Source organism: Hemitrygon akajei, chromosome 20, assembly GCF_048418815.1.
Source record: "Hemitrygon akajei chromosome 20, sHemAka1.3, whole genome shotgun sequence".
Classification (NCBI taxonomy): Eukaryota; Metazoa; Chordata; class Chondrichthyes; order Myliobatiformes; family Dasyatidae; genus Hemitrygon; species Hemitrygon akajei.
In genome coordinates this window covers 48,201,599-48,226,799 of record NC_133143.1, presented here as the reverse complement: position 1 = coordinate 48,226,799, position 25,201 = coordinate 48,201,599, and the positions used below count along the sequence as shown (strand labels likewise).

Here is a 25,201-nt window from a genome sequence, read left to right as displayed (position 1 = left end):
GCACCTGTGAGTCTGTTGGGGTTATGTTCTGTGTCCAGTGTTCCGGGTAATGCCTCCTGTATATCGGTGAGACCCGACATAGATTGGGAGGCCATTTTGCTGACACCTACGCTCCATCCTTCAGAAAAAATGGATCTCCCAGTGGCCACTCATTTTAATTCCACTTCCCATTCCTATTCTGATATATCAATCCATGGCCTCCTCCACTGCTGCCATGAGGCCACACTCAGGTTGGAGGAACAGCATCTTATATTCCGTCTGGGTAGTCTCCAACCTGATGGCATGAACATAGATTTCTTGAACTTTTGGCAAAGCCTCCCCCCCACCTTCTCCTTCACCATTCCCCATCCCCTTTCCCCCCTCACCTTATTTCCTTGCCTGCCCATCACCTCCCTCTAGTGCTCCTTCTCACTTTTCTTTCTTCCATTGTCTTCTATCCCCACCTACCCTTTCTCTTACCCTGTATCTCTCTTACCGATGAACTTCCCAACTCCTTTCTTCACCCCGTCCCCTCCTGATTTCACCTATCCCCTTGTGTTTCTCTCTCCCCTCCCCCACCTTTAAAATCTACTCCTCTTGTTCTTTTCTCCAGCCCTGACAAATGGTCTCGGCCCAAAAGGTTGACTGAACTTTCTTTCCATAGATGCTGCCTGGTCTGTTGAGTTCCTCTAGCATTTTGTGTGTGTTGCTTGGATTTCCAGCATCTGCAGATTTTCTCTTGTTTGTGTCTGAATATTCAATGGCTGTTTGTCCGCTGAGGTGTGTGCCTTTAGTAGATCTGTAATTAATACACAAAGTTATTTGTCTGCATCTAAAATTTTGAAGTAAACTGTGCAATTATAATAAAAACTGCATTAATCACTCATTGTTATCTTTCTACTCAATAAGTATAAGTCATCAGTGTACTTTTGAGTTCAGTGAAGTTCTCCAAAAGAATTTTCCAGAATGTCTGCTTGAACTTTTACATCTATAGCTCCCGTCTCCATTCTACTCATTCAAAGTCACAGCAAGAACATTGCAGATGCAATTTTTCACTCAACTGCAACCTTTCCAGAAACTAGAAAACTTTGGAAGATTGAGATCAAGATTGCTTATTGTCATTTGTCAGTGCAGAATTGTAAAGAAGAACAACTATAGTATGTACTCACTGTTTCTGCAGGAACATGTTTTGGGCCTATAATGTAAGTCGAACATTCAGGGAGTTAGTTAAGCTTTAACTCCCTTCATTTGTCTAGAACATTTACTCTCATGTCAGTGATTGCTTTAAATTTTGTCTTCATTCTTCCCTCCAGATTTCCACTATTAGGAATGATATATCATAGACACTGGTGCCTTGGAGACAGTCAGCTACCCCACGACGAATCCAACAATAATCTCAATTTTTAAATTCTACCCACGTTTTCATCAACTCCCACCAGATTCTACCACACATCCGCATACTTGAGGCAATTTGCAATGGCCAACCCACATGCCTTTGGGATGTGGGAGGAAACTGGGTCATCAGGAGAAAATCTATACAGTCACAAAATTAATCTGTATATTCTCTATAGACAAAACCTGAGGTCAGAATTGAACCTAAGTCCCTGGACCTATAAGGTAGTGCTTCTTCTAACTGGGCTATTGTGCTGCCCAGGATTATAGCATTTTTTCCACTGAGAGGACAGATACAAGATATTTATTCAAGGTCTCCTCCATTTCTTCATTTCCTATTATCCTTTAATAGGTTAATGTTAACTTTAATGACTGCATAACTCTTTTCCTTTTTATTTAATACTTAGGCTTTTAATATTCCTTCCCAAAAATTATTTATTCTCATAAGATACATTCTATCACATTATATTTTCATCTTCCTTTGATGGTTTTTTAAATATTCCCAGACATTCTGGTCTGTGACAATTTAAGGCTTTTCTTTCACTTGTTTCCTTCCAAGATATCTGTTAGTGCTTATCTTTTTGCTTACCTTTAATCTATTTTCCACTCTCTTTAGCTAACTCTCACTTCATATTTGTAATGTTGCCTTTATTGAAGTTTCAAGCACTTGTTTCTGACCTATGCCTTTTGCCCTCAAATGTGAATTTCTATTATGGTATGATTATTGCTCCCCAGAGGATGATTTATTATGAAATGAATAGTTGAACATATTTCATAATATAAGACCTGTCCCTTGAATCAGTCCCTTGGTTCCACAACGGATTGTTGTAAGAAAATGTCTGAAGTATTCCCTTTGAGTATTAAACATAATTAGACTTCATAAATCTGCAAGAACTCAAAATAAATAATGTATTATCAAATGTACAGTATTTTTATTTTCCTTATCACTTTGTGCTTGGTCTTTTCATAAGTAATACAATTAAAGGATGTAATCAAATTTGACAGGTAATTAGTAGTTTAGGGTGTGGAGTCGAGAGAGAGGCCATTTGCAATCAGGTGTTTTGCTTATCAGATCATAGAATCTGAGCGGAGACCTCAATGTTTCAACATGTAATAATACACATTCTCATAAACGGATAATTGACCCAAAATGTAAAATTTTCTGCAACATGCCATAAGATTTGAACAGCATTATTTGGCAAATGATAAATGTTGTCATAAATTGTACAGAATGCGTGATACTTCTAGCATCTGTCAATTTTTTCATTAGCAATGGTTGAATTATCTCTCCAATTTTATTCTGTTTTCAGAGATGCTTAAAGGATTTATCCCACAGATGATCCAATTACAGTCAGAAAATGTTGTTCACCTGGTTTAGGCTATAGGGTGTGACACTGTGTCTTCCTTTTGGATTTTGTCTGTGTGAAAGATTCCTGCTATTATAGTATGGAAACAGCAGATGGAATCCGAATCGGGTTTAATATCACCGGCATAAGGCGTGAAGTTTGTTGTCTTTGCGGCAGCAGTATCATGCAACACATAATAATGGAGAAAACATGTGAATTACATTAAGTATATATAATAATTGCAAAAGTAATCAACATGCGCTATAGAGTACCGTGAGTTCAGTTTTGCTGTCATCTTGCTATTTGTAGAAATCTTCTCTGTTGACATTGATTCATTATGTATATTGCAAAATTCTATAAGTTTATAAATCTTTAGGTGTATCATATTTTGAGGGATCTTGAGGTAATTAAAGGAACTTATAAGCTTCATTCTTTCTTTTTTCACCACACTTCAGCTTTTTAAAACATTCTGCATATTTTATTCAAAGTCTTTCCCTCTGTTTGTCCAACATCTGTCATGCCCCTGACTTAAACATTATTCTTTGCAGTTCATCTTGTGACTGTATTGTTCAGTAAGTGATTGAATCTTTAAACAGCTGCCTGGAAAAGTGGTATAAATACCATTTCACATGATGTACAGAGGAATTAATTGTACAGTTACTGTAGGATCAGATGTAATAAAGACAATATTTGTTCCTATATGATACTACATATTAACTCTGCACTGATCATCATACCAGAAATTTCTTCTGATATCAATATTAGTGCACCTAGGAGGATTGCTGGTTCTGTTATTCAATGTAACAGAGCTTGTTAGCACCCTAGTGATTGTCAGACTAGGGCAGCTCTAACAAACTACCTCTGTCACTTCTGATGGCTTGTATCTGTAAAATTCTGTTCTGAAGCAGATTCTGCAGCCTCGCAAATGGGCTGCTTTATTTTAGTTACTGAGGGATTGTGAATTGGTCTCTAATGGTTTATTAATGTTTGCCTTCAATCACTTGCAGCAGTGCAAGTAGCACACCATCTGGAAGAGAGGAAGCAAGTTGTCTAGAGAGTGAGAGATCCACCCGGTTTTCTGATGCACTTGTATAACTCCCATATAGGTGACTGTGCATGCAAATAGTTTGAGCTTCTTTATACTAACTAGCAGGGAATATAGAGGAGCTTGCACCATGTTTGAGCTGGTTTAAAGGAACACTTTGTAACATCTCTGTACCTTGTGCCAATAACAAAGTTAAAGCGTAACAGGAAATACAAGATTTAATATGTTTATACATATATTACTAAGTTGGATAATTTTACAAATGAAGGTTTGGTCAGACTAGAATGGTTTTCAAACTAACAAAAAGCATCTGATGAGGGATTTCATCAAGATGCATAAAGTCCTGGGAGGCCTGGACAGGGATAACAGGAAGGGCCCACTTTCCTTGGCAGAGAGTTGGACAACTAGGGAATGGAAGGATGAATCGTGAATCTGTGGAATTCATTACCACAGTTGGTTGTGGAGCCCATGCCTTTGCATATACTTAATACAGAGGTCGATGGGTAATTCATTGGTAAGGATGTCAAAGGTTATGGGGAGTAGGAAAGAGAATGAGACTGAGAAGGAAAATAAGTCAGACGTGATTGAATGGCGGAGATGACACGATGGGCAAAATGGCCTAATTCTGCTCCAATATCTTATGACCTGCTGACATTGAGAGTGAAAGAAAAACAACTTGAACTGTCATGAATGTGGAACTCATTGCCTCAATAGCTGTTGTTGGCAGCAGTACTTATTATGTTCTCAAAGCACCTGACAATTACTATATGTCATCTGGTGATGTGTGGGGATATGGGCAGAAGCCTGGGACCAAAAGGCAAAAATTTTTGTTTTTTTGTTTCATTTCGTCTTGAACTCATATGGGGCATGAAACATATTACAACACTTTGATACAGCAACAATCAGTCCCATTTCCCCACTTCTTTTCCTTCAAGCTATTTTCTTTTACAAACACTACCGACTCTCCTACTACAAAGTACAATTGTAGTTTACAAATGACAATAAATCTAGCAATTAGCACATTTTTGGTATGTGGGAGGAAACTGGAGCCCTCAAGGAAGCCCACCTTACAGCAAAAAAAGAACATGTAAATTCTACAATGAGAGCACAAGGTGTTAGAATTGTTGTTGGAGCTATGAGATTTGACTATTTCTGAGATTTTTTATTGGTGCAAGTTGGAAGAAAACTAGATCCATTTTTTCAATTATATTATGAAATGTAAAATAGCTCAATTCAAAATTACTTTAATTTCTTATATTTTCTGTAAAAGAATATGAAAGGACGTTCTCTATAAAAAATTCTCCATTTCAATGGGATTTGACAGAGTCAATGTAAGGATAAAGTTTCTCCTAACTAGGAGTCCAGAATCAGGCATCACAAGCTTATCATAGGGGATTTGCTTTTTTAGAACTAAGATGAGAAGATCTTTCTTCACCCAGAGGGTGGTAGATGTTTGGAATTCTTCACTTAAGGGTCTGTACAGGCTCAATTGCTTCAAATATATTCTAAAGATCAAAAGATGGGATCAGCTTAGGTTGATATTCTAGTCAATGTGGACAACTTGGGCCGAAGGATCTGATTCTGTGCTGTATGACTGGATGACTCTCAGATATTTGGATGTTAAAAGGATATGAGAGAAATGAGATTTACAAAAAAAAATCAGCTATGATCATTGTGAATAGCAGAGATGGTACAAGGAGCTATTTTGATTGTTCTCACTTTCACGAGTTATCATCTTAATTTTTAGATGCTTGCAGTTGATGTTGTCTGGTAGAGGCAGCTGGAGCTACGAAGCTAAGTCACTTTCACTAACACTGCAGGGAAAGTCGACATGACTGACATCCCTGGCAAAAAGGCTATCAGTTAGGCACAGACTTCAAAATTCTGCTTTTATCTCTGGCAGAAGCCCTGAAGAGAGTTATAGCAAAGGGAGAGAAGGTTTTTGGTGACTTCCACTGCCCCAGAAATGTGTACTCACTTACAGTTCATGTCTATCATAGATGGCAGGTACCTGCTGTGCCTTAACGCAAGACTTGAGAGGTGATTTGATAGAGGTACGTAAGATGATATGAGGCACATAAAGAGTGGACAGCCAGCAACTTTTTTCCCAAGGTGGAAATAGCTCATATGAGAGGGCATAATTTTAAGGTGATTGGAGGAAAGTTTGGAGGGACGTCAGAGGTTAAGTTTTTTAACACAGTGAATAGCGGGAATATGAAATGTACTGCCAGGGGTGGTGGTAGAGGCAGATACATTAGAGATATTTAAGATACTTTTAGATAGAATCAGAATCAGGTTTATTATCACCAGCATGTGTCGTGAAATTTGTTAACTTAGCAGCAACAGTTCAATGCAATACATAAGATAAAATAATAATAATCAATTAATCAATTACACATAAATGAAACCCGAATGAAAGGAAGATGAAGGGCTATGGAGGAAGGGAACGGTTGGAATGATTTTGAAGTAGGTGAAAAGGTCAATAAAATATTGTGAGCCATATGGCCTGTAATGTGCTGTACTGTTCCATGTTCTAAGGCACTTAACATCTGGTACCTCAGCCATGTCAGAATGTTTTCTTTCCTAATGCAGACATGTGAATAAGGTATGACCTCATGTAATTTGCACTTCTTGGCTGCTACCCTTTCTTCTATAGTGTTGTATATCACTGAGCAGTTGGCCACTACTGCTCTTGCAGGTGTTTGTCCTACCCCAGCTGCTCCTCTGCTGCTCTGATGCTGGTGATCATTGCGATAGAAATCCAAAGCAATAGCATCAATGACACTTAAACTAAGAATGAAAGAACAGAAGAAAACCAGAGCAGGAATGCACCATTCACCTGGTGTGTTAGATATTAATCCCATTCGATACAATCATGGCCGATCTGACACAGGAACTCATCTCTCCTTTGGCATTTTCAAATAGCCCCCTTTCTTTCATCTTTAAAAAATGTCAAGGTTCAAGTCAAATTGAAAGGAAATTTATTATCAAAAACATATATGCTACAATATACTGCCATGAGATTCACAGGAAAAATTAAGAAATACAATAGTATTTCCAAAATAAAGCTAAATGTAAACAAAGACTGACAACCAATGTGAAAAACAGAAGAAAGTGTGCAAATAAAAAGATTATTACTGAGATCAGGAGTTGCAAGTGGTCCCTGAAAGCTGAGTCTGAAGGTCATAGAATCAGTCCAGAGCTATGGTGAGTGAAGTTATCCACAGCATATCAAGAAGCTGATGGTTGTAGGGTAATAACTGTTCCAGAACCTGGTTGTGTGGAACCCAAAGCTTCTGTACCTCCTGTCAATGGCAGTAGTGAAAAGGGAGCAGGTCTTTAATATTAAATTGTTAACCCATCCCTTGGGAGCTGAGCAAACCTTATTGTAGAAGGGGATGTAATCTTATAAAAGAAACCAGAATAAGCTGACATTAGTCAGCTATATTTTCCTGCAGGGGTGGGCTCAAATGTGTGCAATACACTCTCGAAGAGGGTCTGCTTGTTGGATTAATTGAATAAAATATTTTTAAATTGTTCTTAAACACAGAGGAATTCAATCGGCTTGTAGTTTTCCTGAAGTAATTCTGTGAGAAAGTATCAGCCTCCTGCAGTGTAGAATTGTCGTATTTTTGTTATGTAGTTTGCTTGTACAGATTTTGTTAATATAAATCAATTGATTCATGAACAAATTGACTTTACTGGAGGCAAATGACTCAATTTAGTTGAGCTGAGGTATCATGTTGAGATGTGAAATAACCACTTTGTCTCACTGACTCAGAACCTTGGGTTGGGCTAAGTATTAAATGGATTTACTGATTCTGTAATTAAAGTTCATGATTACTGATATATAATTAGCACAACACATATGGGAAAACAATCGCCACAGCATGCATTCATTACTTAAGGAAAGGAGATCTATTTTGTTGGGTTATTTGATTGAAACTCATTAATTGGGAAACTGGGAAACAGAAGTGGTGTATTCACATTGATTAAACTTTATTTTTCCATTAAACATGAGTCAATATCCATGCCTATAAAAATATCATTATAGTATTTATGTTAATGATTATTAATGACACTTTGTTAATTGTGTGTAATAATATAATGCCCAGGTAACATTATCGTCAGCTTTTTCTATCACTTGTCAATGCACTTGATGCAGAGAGTGTCTCTTTAGCAATACTTAGTGTAGAATGACGTAAAATTTACAGCATAGAATAAGGCTGTTTGCTTCAGTTAATCTGTTTTGACATTTAAGTCCCTTTTGCCATCCTTTTCATTGTCAGAATGACCTCTATTTATTTTGCCTCATGTGCTTGCCAAGACTTCACTTAAATGCTTCCAAGCTTCTTGTCTCAGCTATTCCATGTGGAAACAAGTTCATGACGCTTTGCCGAGAGAAGATTTACCTGAGATGTCTTCAAAGAATTATTGTTGTTTTAATCCCGGGAATACATTCATATTTTCTTGGCTATAACTTGAGACCATAAGATATAGAAGCAGAATTAAACCATTTGGCCTATCGAGTCTTCTCTGCCATTCCATCATGGCTGGTCCATTTTTCCTCTCAGCCCCAATCTCCAGCTTTCTCCTCATATCCCTTCATGCTCTGACCAATCAAGAATGTAATCAGTCATAATAAGTGAATTCTTAAAAAAGAATACCAAGAAGAAATCTTGTAAGAAAATGGTTCTCACATACATCAGCTCTCTCAGCGAGTCTTTTCTCTGCAATCTCTGTCAGCATTATCTCTTCATCTCTGTATGAAAAAAGTCAAGCATCTTTTGATCTAAGAAATGTCTGATAATCTGCTTTGGTTGATGATGAAGGATTATGAGCCCAAAAAGAAAATTAAGACTAATACTAATTCTGCATTCCTGGTATAATAGACCATTAAAACCATAAGACATGGGAGCAGAATTAGGCCATCTAACCCATCGAGTCTGCTCCACCATTCAATCATGGCTGATCCTTTTTTTCCCTCCTCCTCAACCCCATTTCTTGGCCTTCTCCCCATAACCTTTGATCCCATGTCCTATCAAGAACCTATCAATCTCTGCCTTAAGTATACCCAACGACCTGGCCTCCACGATGCATGTGGCAACAAATTCCACAAATAAGCACCTTCTGAATAATAACACCATTTTAACAATAATGACTAAGAAAACTTAGCACAACAAGTAACTTCTAAAGTTTTATCCATGTGTCCTTCAATAATACTTCAACTGAACAAACAGTAGAGGATGGTTCCTTCAGAAGTTCCATTTTACTGAATTGATTAATAACTTGACCTTTTTGATTGAGGTCTGTTAAACTCTATTCATGTTTCCTTTCAATAGTTTTCCCACAGCAAGAACACAAGGATGAACTTTAATGCTCAGAAGAGTTACCATGGCTGTGGTCAGAATAAGTGGTAAGTAACTTGGAACTGAGATCTGGAGAAATTTCTTCACAGGCAGGATAGATGTTTACCCTGGAGGAACGTGGAGGGTCAGTCATTGATTCATTCAGGACAGAGACTGATTGAATTCTGGATATCTAAGGAATAATAGAAGTGGTTATCACTGAAAAATGGACCTTGATGGATGGCAGAGCAAGCTTATATTTCTAGATGGCCTGCTTCTGCTCCGATTTCTTAAATTCCAATGTTCTTATATATTCATGCCAAGCAGACTGATCTGAGGGGACTTCCTTATGATTAGGGAGTGCTATTTAAGCTACTTATTATTTGTTGAATCAATCCCTGGGTCAGATCAAGGGAAAAACATATAGCCTTGGACAATAAAGAAAAAAGATGAAATGAGTTCTGCTTCCATGCACCTTTTAATTATTTTTAATTCAATTTTCCAACACCCTTCATATCCAACACAAGAACACAAAGAATTAAGCAAGCATGGGCCATCTGATCTCAAATTCATGATCCACCATTCAATAAGTCTGCTGCTGATATATTACCTTTAAAAGTGTATTGCTAGTTTTAACGTTGAAAATGGTAACTGGTTTGTACAATGCAAGCTTCCATCAACAGCAAATGATAACAACATGAATATCTGTATTTTCAGCTGAGAGAAAACTATTGTTCAGTTTGTGGACTAGCAATAATTTCCTTGCTCTTCTTCTAAAGAATGCTATGAGATTATAGTAGCTGGATACACAGATTGTGTTTTAGATAAATGCATTGAAATACCAATACCCAAGAATGCAAAAATGCATCAAAATGTAATGGATACAGCCTGGTCGATCACAGCAAAAGCCCTTCTCACCATTGCACATAGCTGCAAGGAAAGCTGTCACAAAAAAGCAGCATCCATCATCATCATCTCCCACCACCTAGACCAGCCTTTCTCAACCTTTTTGCCCCTGGAGGAACCCTTGAAATAATTTTCAGATCTCAGAGAACACCTGCACAAAAATTATTAGATCTATAGCTCACAGTATGTTAGTGTGATAAAGTGAGTAAGTGTTAGTGTGAGTAAGTTGTTGATAAAAATGACCCAGAATAATTGTTTAATGTTATTTTGAGTCAAGACTGAATTTTTAGCTAACATGTCTTGAAAGGAAAACAGATTAGCTTACCTTTCTTGAAATTAGCCTCTTTCTTTACTGTTCATAAATTTTAAATATGTTTTATTATTTTAAACAAGCATAATAAGTTTCTCAATTCTGGGTCAAACTTGAATTAAGCACACACGGATTTCACCTTCAACTGAAATAAGATAATTTCTATCCTTGCTCTTGATGCATGTTAAACAAGAGAAAGTTTGCTCACATATGTAAGAAGCTGAAAACTGCAGCAAACATTCATTGCTTTCCTGTGAATGGCAGGATACTCTTCTTTCACAGAAAAGCAGAACTTGTCCGGGGCAGGTTAGTAGATCTCATCTTGAATGCGTGATCAGAGTGCAGCTCACAAAATTCTTCCTCGTCTCTCAGAGTCAAATTCTCAGTCTGAGTAGAAGATTCAGGTAAAGGATCATTCACCCAGCCATGCACTTGTGTCGAAAGGGAGAAAAAAAAAACTGTTCAATTTTGTTCTGCAGTTCTTTCAGGTGGTTTTCAATAATATACTTGAGACTCTCTGATCTCCTTCCTTTCAAGCCCAAGCAACAGTGGAAACATTTCAGAATTTCCTTTTGCAACATGATTTTTCCAAAGATTCAGTTTCCTTTTAGAACCAAGAACCTTGTTACTTGATGTCAAAACATTTTGTCAAGGGCCTTACAGAGACTTTTTCAACTGGTTCATATGATGAAAAAGGTCTGTTAAGTAGGCTAGTTTATGCAGCCATTCTTCATCTTCAAAGCACTAACAAAATCGGGCCTACTATTTTCTTAAAAGTACTCCAGCAATTCACCTTTCAGCTAAAACACCCTGTTCAGAAATCCTCCTCCGCTAAGCTACTGGATTTCTATATGTAGCAGGAGATTGGTGTGCCTTTTGCCCAGGTTTTGACGAAGATTTTTTTAGACTTTCTCGAATGTACTGGTCTTAAAAGTACAAAATAACTTACTTCCTGATTCCTTTTACTGACTGTGACTTTATTTTCAAAAGCTTTAATGTGTTTGTTCTGAGATTCCAATAGTCTTTTAAAATAATCAGCACTTTTATGTGTCGTATCGCTGTGATTTGTAGTTAAAATGTCTTTTCAATATTGATGGAGCCATTGCTACATTTGTAAGTTATTTTTCACAGAATATGCACAATGGAATAGGACAACTCGGATCACCCATCCACGTAGAACCCATTGATAAGTAGCTTTCAATGTAAAGACGGACTTTCTTTGTGTCTGTTGTTGACGGAGTGCAGTGAAATGACTCAGAAGATTGTAATTCTTCATCATTAACCTTATCAGAATTGCTTATGCCTAGGCCCAGAATCCTTTTCTTCCATTTCATACCACCTCATCAAAAATCACAACATTGGACCGTCTTTAGAGTAAAATGTCCCTCCAATTTTCTATTACTCGGGTAGTTTGTTTGCTCCCATAAGTCAGTCCAAACTGCATAAGGGGGAGGTGGAGGAGGTAATTGAGGTGGGAGAGGCTGACGTTACACCCCAAGTTGGGCATCCTCCCCTCTGTACATTAGAGCACTCATTAATTATCAGCATACCATCCTCCACTCTGTGGAATACAATGCTCACCAATTAACAACGGCCTCCCCATCTCATGTCAAAATCTGAGAATGAACTCAACCAAATAAACTCAGTCCTTCTACATGCTGCCATACTGGATTGAGATTGCTAATGAGGCTGCTCGGTCATTGCCCACCACCGTGAGCGCTAGCATCATGCATTGCGTGAAGTTCAAAAACAATACTTATTTCTTTTAATCACAATCTCTCGTGGAACCCCTAGCAACCTCTTACAAGAACCCTAGGGGTCCATGGAATCCTGGTGAGAAACACTGATCTAGACAACTCTTCTCACTGCTGCCAACAGAAGGAGCCTTTGTTCCCAGACCACCAGGTCCAGGAAAGTTATTACCTCCCTGAACAATGTGGATAACTTTATTCACCTCAGCACTGAACTGATTCCACAAGCTATGGACTCACTTTCAAGACCCTACAACTTATGTTTTTGTAATATAAATATTTATATATTTATTTATTTATTATTTGATTTTTGGATTTGCACAGTTTGTCTTTTCAGCAAATTGCTTGTTCATCACTTTGTGTATAGTTTTTATTAACTATATTGTATTTCTTTGTTCTATTGTGAATATTTGCAAGTAAGTAAATCTGGGAGTAGTTAATGGTGACAAATGCATACTTTGATAAGATATATATATCCTTTGACATCAGAAATTTGATATTGTATTCAAATGATGGTGTCTCCTATATGTTCTCAGTATTGTACAGAACTGTTAGCCTAGACTTGATCATTCCAGCCTTCATAGTGAGACTGATCTCATGACCTTGTGGTTCAGAAACAAGCTTGCTCAGGACCCAAGCCAGTGTTGACAGGCCTGATGGCAAGTTGCATTATGAAGTGAAATTGTTCTTGTTTTTGTGGTCTCCCACTCTGTTTGTAGCATTTCCAACTCAATTCATTCCCTTGCTGCTGATAACATTTTTCAGCAGCCCGAAATGAAAGACTCCTAGTGCTGTCGATGAAGGCAATTTTAATGGTATTTAGGGGCTGAGTGCTTTGTTAGAATGGCTGAGGAGTCGACAAGGCAGGTCAGTAATCCCAGCTGCTAGGCAACGATAAATTGCACTGTTCATGGCTGAGTCCCTCCAGATGACTGTTGCATCAGAAAGCAGCACCGGACTGACATTTCCATGGTAGGGGACAATGCCACACTGACAGTGAACAGAGAAGACTTATTGAATGCTTTTTTACTCTTCTAGAGCCCCATGAATCTGTACTGAAAAAGGGAAAGTCTTAATAAAAAATTATACAGTAATAAATCCTCACTATGCTGAGCCAAACCAGAACATAGGATCATTTTATGTTTGTTGATCTGAAAGGATGTATATACAAGGTGATAACTAAGAATTATTAGCTAACAAGAAGCCCAGAATACATGGCAGGAAACTCCTCAGGAACTATATTCAGTATCAGCTGTAAATATTACTGTGTGCCCAGCTGAAATTATTTATGTGATTTAAATAAGCTTTTTTCATTTGAATTCATATCCAGCACTTATAAACAAATACATACCGGTATATATATATAATACAAAAATTATATATATTTTCAAAAGTATTGATAATATTCAACAATGAATAGGCTGCTAAGTGGAGGGAAACTGACAAAACCTGAATATAAATCCCTATTGTTCTTGCACATTTTCAATATTTTTTGATTCTATCGGTTTTAGACTCGCTTTTGAATCATACATTTACTATCTTTTCAATTTAGATATATGGTAATACAATCCAAGGTAATTGGCTTTTTGAGATTTGCATACTGAAGCTACCTAACCTTTCATCTATTTAACCTCTTGGATTCGGTCTTGGTACAATTAATCAGAGTCATTAGTAAAAGCTACTTGACAGTTCCATTTCACATTAAAGGTTTCAACATAAGTTGTGAAGTTGTTACCTCAAGGAAATTATCTTTCTTTTTCATATATTGGTTTTATAGTTTCCAGATTGAGATTTAAATTGTGAAGCAGACTGAATGGGCTGTATAATCAATTTACAATCCTTCCAGCCCAAGTTTCATCCCAGCAGTACAAAAAAAATCTCTGCTAAACAATTATATGGTATGACTTAGATCCTAGTAGAAAAATGATCACTAGTTCTGAGTTGTGTTTTATGAAGGATGTCAAGGTCTTGGAGAAAGTGCAGTAAACATTTATTCCAATGTTAACAAAATGGAAGGTCTTCAGCAAAGTTAATGAGAAACTGTAGCCATTGTTCTCAGTGCAGAGAGGGTTAAGGGAGGTTTGCTCCAAGATATTGCAAGACAACTGGATAATGGTTTGAAATGGTGAAATATACAGGGTAGAGGCACAAGAAAAAGCACATGGTTTGTAAGAGCTTCCAATGCATCGTATGAATCATGATATTTTTTGGCTCTTAATGCTCCATGAAGAAGACCTCCCTCTATTTTATATCCTCATATAGATCAAAAGGAAAACTCTAATTCCTGCCTGTACCTAAGGATCTCTGAGTATAATGAGAAAGGAATCAGAATCAATTTTAATATCATCGGCATATGTCATAAAATTTGTTAACTTTGTGGCAGCAATACAATGCAATACATGATAAATAAACAAAAAATCTGAATTACAGTATCTATATAGTGAAATTAATATAAGTAGTGCAAAAAACAGAAATTTATAAAGAGTAATGAGGTAGTGTTCAAGGGTTGAATGTCCACTTAGAAATCAGATGGCAGAGGGGAAGAAGCTGTTCCTGAATTGCTGAGTGTTTGCCTTCAGGCTTCTGTATCTCCTTCCTCATGGTAGCAATTAGAAGAGGGGACATTCTGATGGTGGGCATCCTTGATGATGGAGGCCACTTTTCTGAGGCACCATCCCTTGAAGATATCTTGCATAATACGGAGGATAGTACCCATGATGGAGTTGACTAATTTTACCACTCTCTGCAGCTTGTTATAATCCTGTATACTAGCACCTCCCCCCTCCTCCAGTACCAGATGGTGATGCAGCCGGTAAGAATGCTCTTGATGGTACATCTGTCGATGTTTTCAAGTCTTTTAGATGACAAACCAAACCTCATCAAACTCCTGATGAAATTTAACCACTGTCTTGCTTTCTTTATAGCTGCATTGACGTGTTGGGACCAGGTTAGGTCCTCAGAGATATTGACACCAGGAACTTGAAATTGCTCACTGTCTCCACTTCTGATCGCACAATGAGGCTTGCTTTGTGTTCCCCCATCTTACCCTTTCTGAAGTCTACAATCAGCTCTTTGGTCTTGCTGACGTTGATTGTAAGGTGGCTATTGTGACATATCTCACTAGTATCTCAGACTGGAAATTCAATAGTGCTAGATGAGCTATGTAAAAATTTCATTGTGCAGTGCACCAGTGAACATTTTGGTCCTGACTTGCTCTGACAAAATTCAGTAATTCCCAAGAACTTAGGTAAAAGGTACTGACTTCATATCTTACGTCATGAAAAATGCTATTGTTGTGCATGCAATACATTTACAGATAAGTATTAAACTGCAATCTGATGCAGGGTGTCACAATATAGAAAGGGTTTAGGGAGTCATCAGGTTATGTTCAGAAACAGTTGGGGGATTTGGAATCTCAGTGCTCTGGGGAGCTGACATTGATAAGAGGTTAATGGGATCAAAGGGCTAGCAATCTAACAGAACATCTAAGGACAGAGTAATAAAAGAGGTGGGAAAACATTGACAAGTTTGATTAGGAGTTAGACAGTGAGGTAGGTAGATTTGATAGTTTGCAATATGGAGCAGGAGAGGAGGAACAGAATGAAATCTAGCTGAGTGGGTAACTAGCTGATTTCAAACTGCTCAAAGAGCAGCACTATTAAAACATTGCTGATCACACAATGTCCAATGACAGACATGTCACAAAACAATTTCCCAGTCAATGTCCAAAAGACATGTCTTGTGAGGAATTATAAGATCCCACATACATCTGAATCGAAATGTGTGACTCTACAATAGGTAGCCAAAACTTCCCAATGCAACATCAGCACCATCAAGGACACATATACAGGAGGATGACAGAAGAGGGCTGGTAACATCATGAAGGATTCCTCCCAGCCTGCTCATGGACTGTTTGTCCCAAACCATTGTTACGCCCCTGAAAAACGGGGAGAAATAATCACGACAAAGATGTGGTGTGTTTTCCTCATTGAGAATTTACTCAAGTCAACAAAATATAAACAAATTACAAAAAAAACATATCTTCACAACAAATTAGTCACAACAGAATACATACCCTCTGTAAATTACAGGAATACATAGTATTTCCAAGACATCATTCACATTTTTCTACTGTTACTGGTGCATAATATGTAGCATTAGCTCGGTGAACTCTCACAACTTAAAGTTACTAAATAAATAATACACAAACAACTGTGCAAAATGCATTTACATAGGTGCACATGTAAACTCACAAAGCAGCAAAACACATGGTATCGATACACAGAATGGCCGCGGCTCCGCTCACACACGTGCTTCAATACACTCGGCAAACATTACTCTTACTTAGTCGAATGTTACATAAACACTCTCTTGCCACTTTACACATATTAGGAAGTTATCATGACCCCTTTAACAGTGTAATTTACCGACAACATACCTGAAAAATGGGGAGAAATAATCACGACAAAGACGTGGTGTGGTTTCCTCATTGAGAATTTACTCAAGTGCAGAAAGTACCGCAATGTCCCCTGGGTATGTGGGTGGAGACAGAAGCAATCGACCTCTGGCTAGCAGATCAAGGCTACTCTGCAGATCACTGATAATAGTATCAGAGCTTAACTTTACACAATAAAGAATGAAAGAAACAATGAAATGAATTAAATACCTGTTAGTATTTTAGCCCTTTTTAACATGTGTTTTCACTGTTTTTAAACAATTTTTGAACTTAACAGATCTTTAGTGTCTTATCCTTTAACTTGTCACACCATCAGGGAGGAGGCTGTGCAGCATCCATGCTGGGACCACTAGACTCAAAAATAGTTACTTTTCCCAAGCAGCAAGGCTGATCAACATCTCCATCCACTAACCCATGCCTCCACACCACTAACCACCACTACGTTATCATTTCCTGTTGGTCACCTTACGTACAGGCACTCCTGCACCTATTGTCACTTTATGGATGTACAATCAAACTATGTATGTAAGTTATCTTACATATTTATATTTATTATGCTCTTTATTCTTACCGGGTGTTTTTTTGTGCTGCATTGTATCCAGAGTATCAATTATTTCCTTCTTATTTACACTTGTATACTGGAAATGACATTAGCAATCTTCAATTTAGAAACTAGAAATGCTGAGCTGAACTGAGAAGTGGCACAATTTGACCTGGAATTTGTCTTCCACAGAAATAACTAATTTTCATACCAGCAGTGCTGAAAGAAATAGTGATCTTCATACAAATTTCCAGCCTTCAACTCTGTTAAAAATTTGGAGATTGTTTTCTATGGATTTATGAAAACCTTGGTGATTTTCCTGAGTTGATTGGGCCACTGATCTCAAGGCAAAAGTCATCTGGCAGTTGTTTATTTGATATAAAAAGTACCTTCAAGGTAGCAATGGAATGTATCAGTTATTCTATTATTAGAAAGCAAATGAGCTCAACCCTTGAGTGAGTTCAATCATTTAACAGCAGCTGTATCTTTTGTGAAGAACATATTGTATGACTAATCAGAACACCTGCCAGTGATATTCTGGGCAATTGGAAGTCTGCAAGTTAAGATCTGTTGCTTTTCTCTATCATCATTATATACTCAATTCAATAACAAGTAGTAACGATCCTCAGACATCAGAGGTTTCTAAAGACAAATAGTAATTATAAGTTCTTCAAGGCTCTGAATCAAAATACAATCAAATAAAGTCATCAAGGTATTGAAATGTTACTATAAGAGGGCAAAAAACATGGAATCAGGTTATATTTTGAGCAAAACTTCCTTAAAAAAAGACAATATTTGAAAGAAGAAGGCATTAGTTTTATTTGTAAGAAAATGATAACATTGTAAAAGATCCCAGAAATGGTGTGTGTACAATGATATATGGGTATTCGGCATCTGTTTAGTGCTTAATCACTCTAATCACTTCTTTTATTGCATACTTCTTAATCTACTTTATCACTCCTCTGGAATTGAGGAGGATGATTTACTTCAACTCCAGTTTACTGGGTTCTGAGGTTGCTAAAGGTACCAAAGTACGACAAAGATTGTTAGGCTGGGAAACTGGTTCTTCCCCGCAGGCTGTGAGACTTCTGAACACCCTGCTGCCACCCAGCACACATTATTTATGAGAGTGCCAGTAGCAGTAATACTATTGCACATCTACAGTATAATCTGTTAATATTATTTTGCGCACTGTTCGTGACTCACGTTGTTTTGCACCTTTATCCCTGAGGAACATTGCTTCATTTAACTGTATACATGTGTATAGTTGAACAACTATATATCTGAACTTGAATCTGAGTCTCTTTCAGATAGGGCAGGATGGTGGATTATTTTTGACATAATCTGCTCCTTTAGTCACTTAAGCAGGGCCAGTCCATGCTTCTAACGCAAGGACCCAAAGTAAACATTACCATCCCTGAGAATCCATTAATGAACAGTCATCAGTCATCAGGGAGCGCAAAGCGCAGAATCAAATATCGCTGTGATCATTGTACGGTCTAGTATCAATTGTTTGGTGACAATAAAGTAAAGTTAAAGATTACTAAGAATCAATAATTGTTTTGCAATTTTTTCAAGAAAACTTTGGAGACATTCTTGAATCTTTTCCACTATCTTCCTGTAATCTCTTCTCATAATACTAAATCTATTCCTAGAGTCTGGCATCAGACGTTTGAATAATGTGATAAGCCCTCAGCTGAATTAATTTACAATGTCCTTCATACTGGAGTTCTTGGCCTAGGAGAGCCCACTGATGCTTGTTTTCTTATCCTTCCAGTAAGATCATACATAAACAATTTATTTCACTATTACAGAAATGCACTGGTCCATTGATAAAATGCCTTTGGTTGAAAGAAGATATGCCTCATCACGTTCTCCTTCCTCCTGCTTTCTCAAATATTCATTCCAATACATTACTAGCACTGGAAATACTGAATTCACTGTATAAGTAGATCAAATTTAGTATAGAAAAATGCAAAAGTGATAAAAAAAAACTGAATTGAGCAACTGAGAAAAAAGAAACAAGAAAGGAAAGTTAGAACATTTAAATTAAAGCCACCTGAAATAGTTAAGATCTGAGATCATGGATCCCCCCATTTGCCAATCTCACATATACCAAATAGACTGAGCTTTAAATCATATTCACTCATTCTTTGAAGTGTGCGACAGGAAGGTCTTAACACTTGCAAATCAAAGGTCCCCTATTAGCCCACCTTCCCTGCACATCATCACCCCAACACTAACAGTCCATCAAAAGACCTGTAAAGCACAAACCACTTTCCATATCATGTGTCCTGATGAAGGGTCTCAGCCCGAAACGTCAACAGTGCTTCTCCTCATAGATGCTGCCTGGCCTGCTGTGTTCCACCAGCATTTTGGGTGTGTTGCTTGAATTTCCAGCATCTGCAGATCTCCTCATCTTTGCTCCATATCATGTGAGCCATTTTCATCAATGACAGATGATGGAAATCACCAGTGATTCCTTTTGCCTGTACAATACTGCACCTCTGCACAAAAGTATCCTTGAAAATACAGAACTCAAATACAGCACAAAGCTCATGGTCTATTGACCAAAGAAGAGTTTCGCTGGAGAGTTACCAGCATAGCTGGCTTGCATACGGTCCTTCAAATTCAATAAAAAGATATTGTGAATAAACTGACTTGAGCAGCCTCACCAGGGCAAATAAACCCAGCTTCAAGATTTGCACATCTGGTAGTCTTAATGCTGGTCTCACAAACTGACTCTCATATTTTTCTGTAACTTCCTGCCTCAAAGGTTGAGAAAGAGGTACTTTTATATACTTAAGGCAGAGTTCGAGAGATACATAAATAGGTGTGTGAGTTGTCAATACAATTAGATCAGCAATAATCTTATCATATAGTGAAGAAGGCTTCGAAGTTATCAGCAAGATAGAAGAAAGTTTTATGGATGCTCTCGGGACCTTGAAAAAGATGTAACTTCCTTATCAAGTCATAGGAGTCTCTATGATCTCTTAAATGGAAGCAGACCACTGAGACTTTGAGTCTTTCTTACAGAAGTCAGGGACAACGGCAAGAGGGAATGAATTATCTTTGACCAAACACATTGGTGTAATCCTGAAGATGGCAAACCAGTGTCTCTACTTCATTAGGACTTAGAGGCAATTTGGTATGAAATCAAAGACTTGCATATTTCTATACATGTATAGTGGAGAGCCTTCTGACTTGTTCCACCACTTCCTGATGTACAGGCCCCAATGCACAGGATTGAAAAATGCTTCAGAGAGCTGTTAACTCAACCAACTCCATTCCACACCATCAATCCTCACCAACACCACCCCGCCCCGCGACACGGTGAAGGGGATCTTCAAGAGGCAGAGCCTCATGAAGGCAATATCCATCACTTAGTCTCCACAGTATCTGGGACATGCCCTCTTCTCATTACTACAGGAAGGAATTACAAGAGCTAGAAGAGCCACAGTCAACATTTTAGGAAAAGACTCTTCCCCACTGGCATCAGATTTCTGAACAGTCCATGAACTATGAACACTTGTTATTCGTCTTCTAGACTGTTTATTTCTCTAACTCATAGTAATTTTTTTGTCTTGTGCTATGCTTATGTCACAATACAAGAAATTTCATGATATATGGCAGTGATAATAAAAGTAATTCTGATTCTCATCTTCAATCCATCGACAGACAAATTCTGCCTCAACATGGATCCCACATTAGCCTCACGAGCCAGTACTGTGTTGATTGAATTCATCTACAAAGTGGAAGCAATTGATCCTTGATCTCAATTAGTGATGAAGGAAAAGATCCTGTAATTGATTTTGAATTCATAGCCCTCTGGTAAAATGGCAACACGTTTGATTGTAGCAGCTTGTATGTGATCGACCAAAGGTGTTATTGTCTTTTTTAAAGGTTTTTTTTGTGATCACAAGACCTCTTGGATGTTAAGAACTTTAGGTACTGTAGGTATACCACATAGGCAGAGAAATTGAAGAAGCTGGATTGGTGTGGATCATGCTGCTAGATGCATCAGAGTAACATTGGAGGAGTCGATGCATGAAGGTGGTGTGCAGTCTAACAATGGAGATCATCTCAGTCACTTTACTTGTGATCATAGCACCCTGTTAGACAATGGTAATCTGGAGTGCTGCAAATGCGATTCACAGATTTTTTTTGGCAGACTGCAAGGAGTTGCGTGGCCTCGGTCATAACGAGGACTCGGTCTCAAACTGCAGTGTGCCTGTTTACAGCCACGCAGGAGAGAAACGTTGGAGCTGGTCAGCACTGCCGGTGACGGTGTAACCCACCATCCAAGCCGGAATGAGTACTGCCCCACCTTGTTCACTTGGCAGAAGCCAAGCTGTAAAGTTTTCAGCTGCAGACTGCAGAAACATTCATGGGTTCAGGGTTGGGGACTATATATTTTTTGGTGTGGTTGTATTTCACTGATATTTTATTATGCGCTTGCTATCTTAGATGTGCTATATGTGCCTGCTATATGTGTGTGACTGTTAGTACTGTGTTTTTCAGCTTAGCTCCAGAGTAACGCTGTTTCATTTGGCTGTATTCATGGGTATTCATGTGTGATTGAATGACAATTAAACTTGAACTTGAACTCCAGATGTCTAACTAATAAATTTTAATCATTTCCACATATTAAAACTATTCTTATGTTGATAATTACTAGATTTAACATTGTGTGATGGGCTTACTTGGCTATTAGTGTGAAATACAACAATGTACTTTAATGGAAAGAGAGTTTAAAGATGAGATGCAGTTTTCATGAAAAGCACAGCACAGATTGCAAACAAATTATCATGATTTAACTTATTTCTTCTTCTCTTCCTTCATGGGTGATTTGTGTATTAATAACAATGTGCATCATTTAGACACCATTATTTTTAAGCAATATCTAGTTCAAAATAATTAACAAAATGTTCACATGTCAACTGAATTATTCCAGAGATTAATTCCGATGGGAAGGCACAACTAATTAATTGTATGCTGCCTCAGGACTTGTAATAATGAGAGTGAATATGAGTGATAATTTCAAATTCTTTGCTTGGAAAATAATTATACTGTCAGTGAATTTACTTTCACATAGTTCTACCTGGATCTAAAAATAACATCATGTACTTAAGCACAGTTCTGATGTTAAAGGTCAGTTTAACTAATAAACGGCAATTTGTTGAGTAGATTTTATCCCAAAGGGTCAATTAAGTTACAGATTGAGAAATTGGAAAAGGACAACAAATGCTGTGAAAGATTTTGTTCTGAAAAAGAAAGCTGAAAAAAAAAATCACAATTAAAATCTATAACACTACAGTATATTTCTGTCACTCCAGGGAGTCTGAAAGTAAGCTGGTCAATGGCCAGGCACATGGAATCACTGTTAAACTTCATTCCTCACAGCTAACCTTGAAGAGAGCTTCCCACAAAAAAAAAGTTGACACTATTTATAGCAACATATAGAAACGATTTTTGTACAAAACTGCTGGAGGAACTTGGCAGTTCAGGCAGCATCAATGCAAAGGACTAATGAGCTGATGTTTTTTGTCAAGATCCTTCACTGGGGCATCTGATGAAATATCTTGGCACAAGACATTGACTCTCATTCCTTTCGATAAATGCTGCCTGACCTGCTGAGTTCCTCCAGCACTTTGTGCGTGTTACTCTGGATTTCCAGTGTCTGCAGAATCTCTTGTGTTTGTTGCAGTGTATTCAATGTTTTTGATATTTTTAAAGATTGAAAAAATTCAAAGTACATTTATTGTCAACTTTTAGCTAATTAGTATCAGATGCATGGATTCCACGAGAAGAGCAGAGAGCAAACTGGGAGATCATGCATAAATCCAGAAGTACTGCAACGTAACTCTATTCATTTAATGCTGCACATTAGGAAGCTACTTACTGCAGGGTGAAACAAGACAACTACCATTTTTGGAACAAATATTGAACAGGCATTTCCTGTCATAACTTGTGGGTGTGCATCAGATGTGATTACCACCTTGGACATGTCCCAACTCTGCTTCTTCACAGTACAATATTCTACCTGTCCTATAGTGGGAGTACGAAGACCATGTTGTCCTAAGAACTGGATCTTCACATTGCAGACATGGACTCATGGCTACACAATGGTAGGTGAGCTCCTCTTTCCACAGAAAGCACTGATTTCTCCCTTGACTCCCATCCCTCATGCATGGCACACTGATAAATGACCCAACCCTCTGATCAGCCAGGATACAAGAGAATGACACCTCTTAGACTTATGCCAAACAAATATCACTGATAATTGTCCCTTAACCTCTCACAACTTTCCCAACTGGTGCAAACCTAGGCACTCACCCATCAATTAACTCTTCTAAGCTTCTGACTGGTCCAGACACAGCCATTGCCCAACATACTGATGTTGTCAGGATTCTGATCCAGAAATTTCTTTAGTGCCGTGGTCCCTGACAACATCCATTGGCTCTTATCCAATCATTACCATGGACTTCTGCATTCATTGAAGGTAACAAGCAGGCTTATAATAAACTTCATTCTCTCCCCACAATGCTGCCAACCATGCAAATTTCAATATTAGTCCTAGTCCTTGGGTGTGAAAGTTCGTATCCGCCACAGAGTATCCATGGTCTTGAAATGAAGTTTGCAGCAAATGACTCATGATTGGCATTGTCAGTGATAAGCTGCTACTTCAGGGAACAGATCTCTTCAGGGAAACACTGAAAATTCTCGGCCATTGCCTTAAGTTGATATTTTGAATACTACATTCAGTGTGAAATAAAAATTATTACTTATGATTAACATAGAACTTGTATGCTTTTATTATTTTCTTATTTTAAAGCCCTCTTCATTTTGAAATATTCTTGTGAGGAAATTAGGATATACATTAAACTATATTTTAGGTGTATGTAGTTCAATAAAAAGCAGATATGATTTAGTACACTATTAAAAGCTCACTTAGGCTTTATATAACAAACCATAAAATGTCTAAGTTATTTCACTGTAAGTAAATAACTTAAATTCACATTATTTTAAGTGATTTTCCAAGATTGCAGTGAAGAAGGCTGCAGCCTGCTCAGCCTTGAAAGTCATGTTGAATCACAAACAACATATTTGGTGTTCGAATATTAACTGGCAAATAGCCAGAAAATACAAAATTATCATCAGTTTCATGGAGTAATAATGACATTAACTTTAACCATCATAGCTCGGTAAAATCCACACCATTGATCTGTTTTAAAGAATTTGGCCTTGATTGTTGACTAGAATATGTTTTGCACCCTTGTTCCCGTTTGAGAAAAGAAAATCTGGTATTTTAATCTGTACTCTCGGAACAAATGCATTGCAATATACAGTACATGTAATAGCAAAATTAATGTATCAAATTGTAAAGATATTTTAAATGAAATAATTGGAAATATTCGTTAGCTTTAAGATATAGTTTAAGAATGGAATATGACTGAACTCCTTGACTGTTGAGCTCACAGTAACTTGATACTTAGCTGTTTATCATTTCTCTAACCTATCGATATACCTCTCAAAACTTATCAAATGTACATAATTTCAAAGATGAGAGTTACCTTCAAAACAAGAGGGGAAAAAACAGGAGAGAAAGGTTTTTATTTCTTTTATACTTTCCACAAGCTCCAGGCATCTAAAGCCTTACCTTTAATGTATCATTTAACAGGGACAGAAATCGCTGTAATTTATTGGCGATCCCTTATTCCACTTGAACTGAAGAAGCTGTTTAAAGTCAAAGATAGCCAAAGAAGTACAGTTTTTAATCAACAATCTCTATAACATTTCTAACTTTGATTTCCAATTGGCCAGTGGTGTTGTGGCATCAGCCCTGGACTTTGAGGCCAATGGTCTCAGGTTTAACTCTGGCCAGCTCCTTGCATGTTTTCCATCCATGATGGATTGAGCGTTGATCTAGCAATTTGGCCTCGTAGAATAAAACAGACAAATGCTAACAATGCTAACGGCAACAAATGCCAACCAATGTGCCACAAGGCATGAAATGAAACAACAACTTACCATTGACGTAAATGAAAATAAAAATGTGAACAGCGTAAGTCACATTTGCGATTTACTATCATGTAATTTACATTACCAATCCTACCATTTCCAATT

At 37.6% G+C, this 25,201-nt stretch overlaps 1 long non-coding RNA gene across 1 annotated transcript; it reads right to left on the bottom strand.

The window, feature by feature from the left end:
- Positions 1 to 293: 293 nt before the first annotated feature.
- Positions 294 to 6,704, bottom strand: LOC140713765 (uncharacterized). Its single transcript, XR_012095727.1, has 3 exons — positions 6,602 to 6,704; positions 2,741 to 2,883; positions 294 to 778 (listed from the first exon to the last, which is right to left on the bottom strand). It is a non-coding gene; the product is annotated as an uncharacterized lncRNA (long non-coding RNA).
- Positions 6,705 to 25,201: the final 18,497 nt, after the last annotated feature.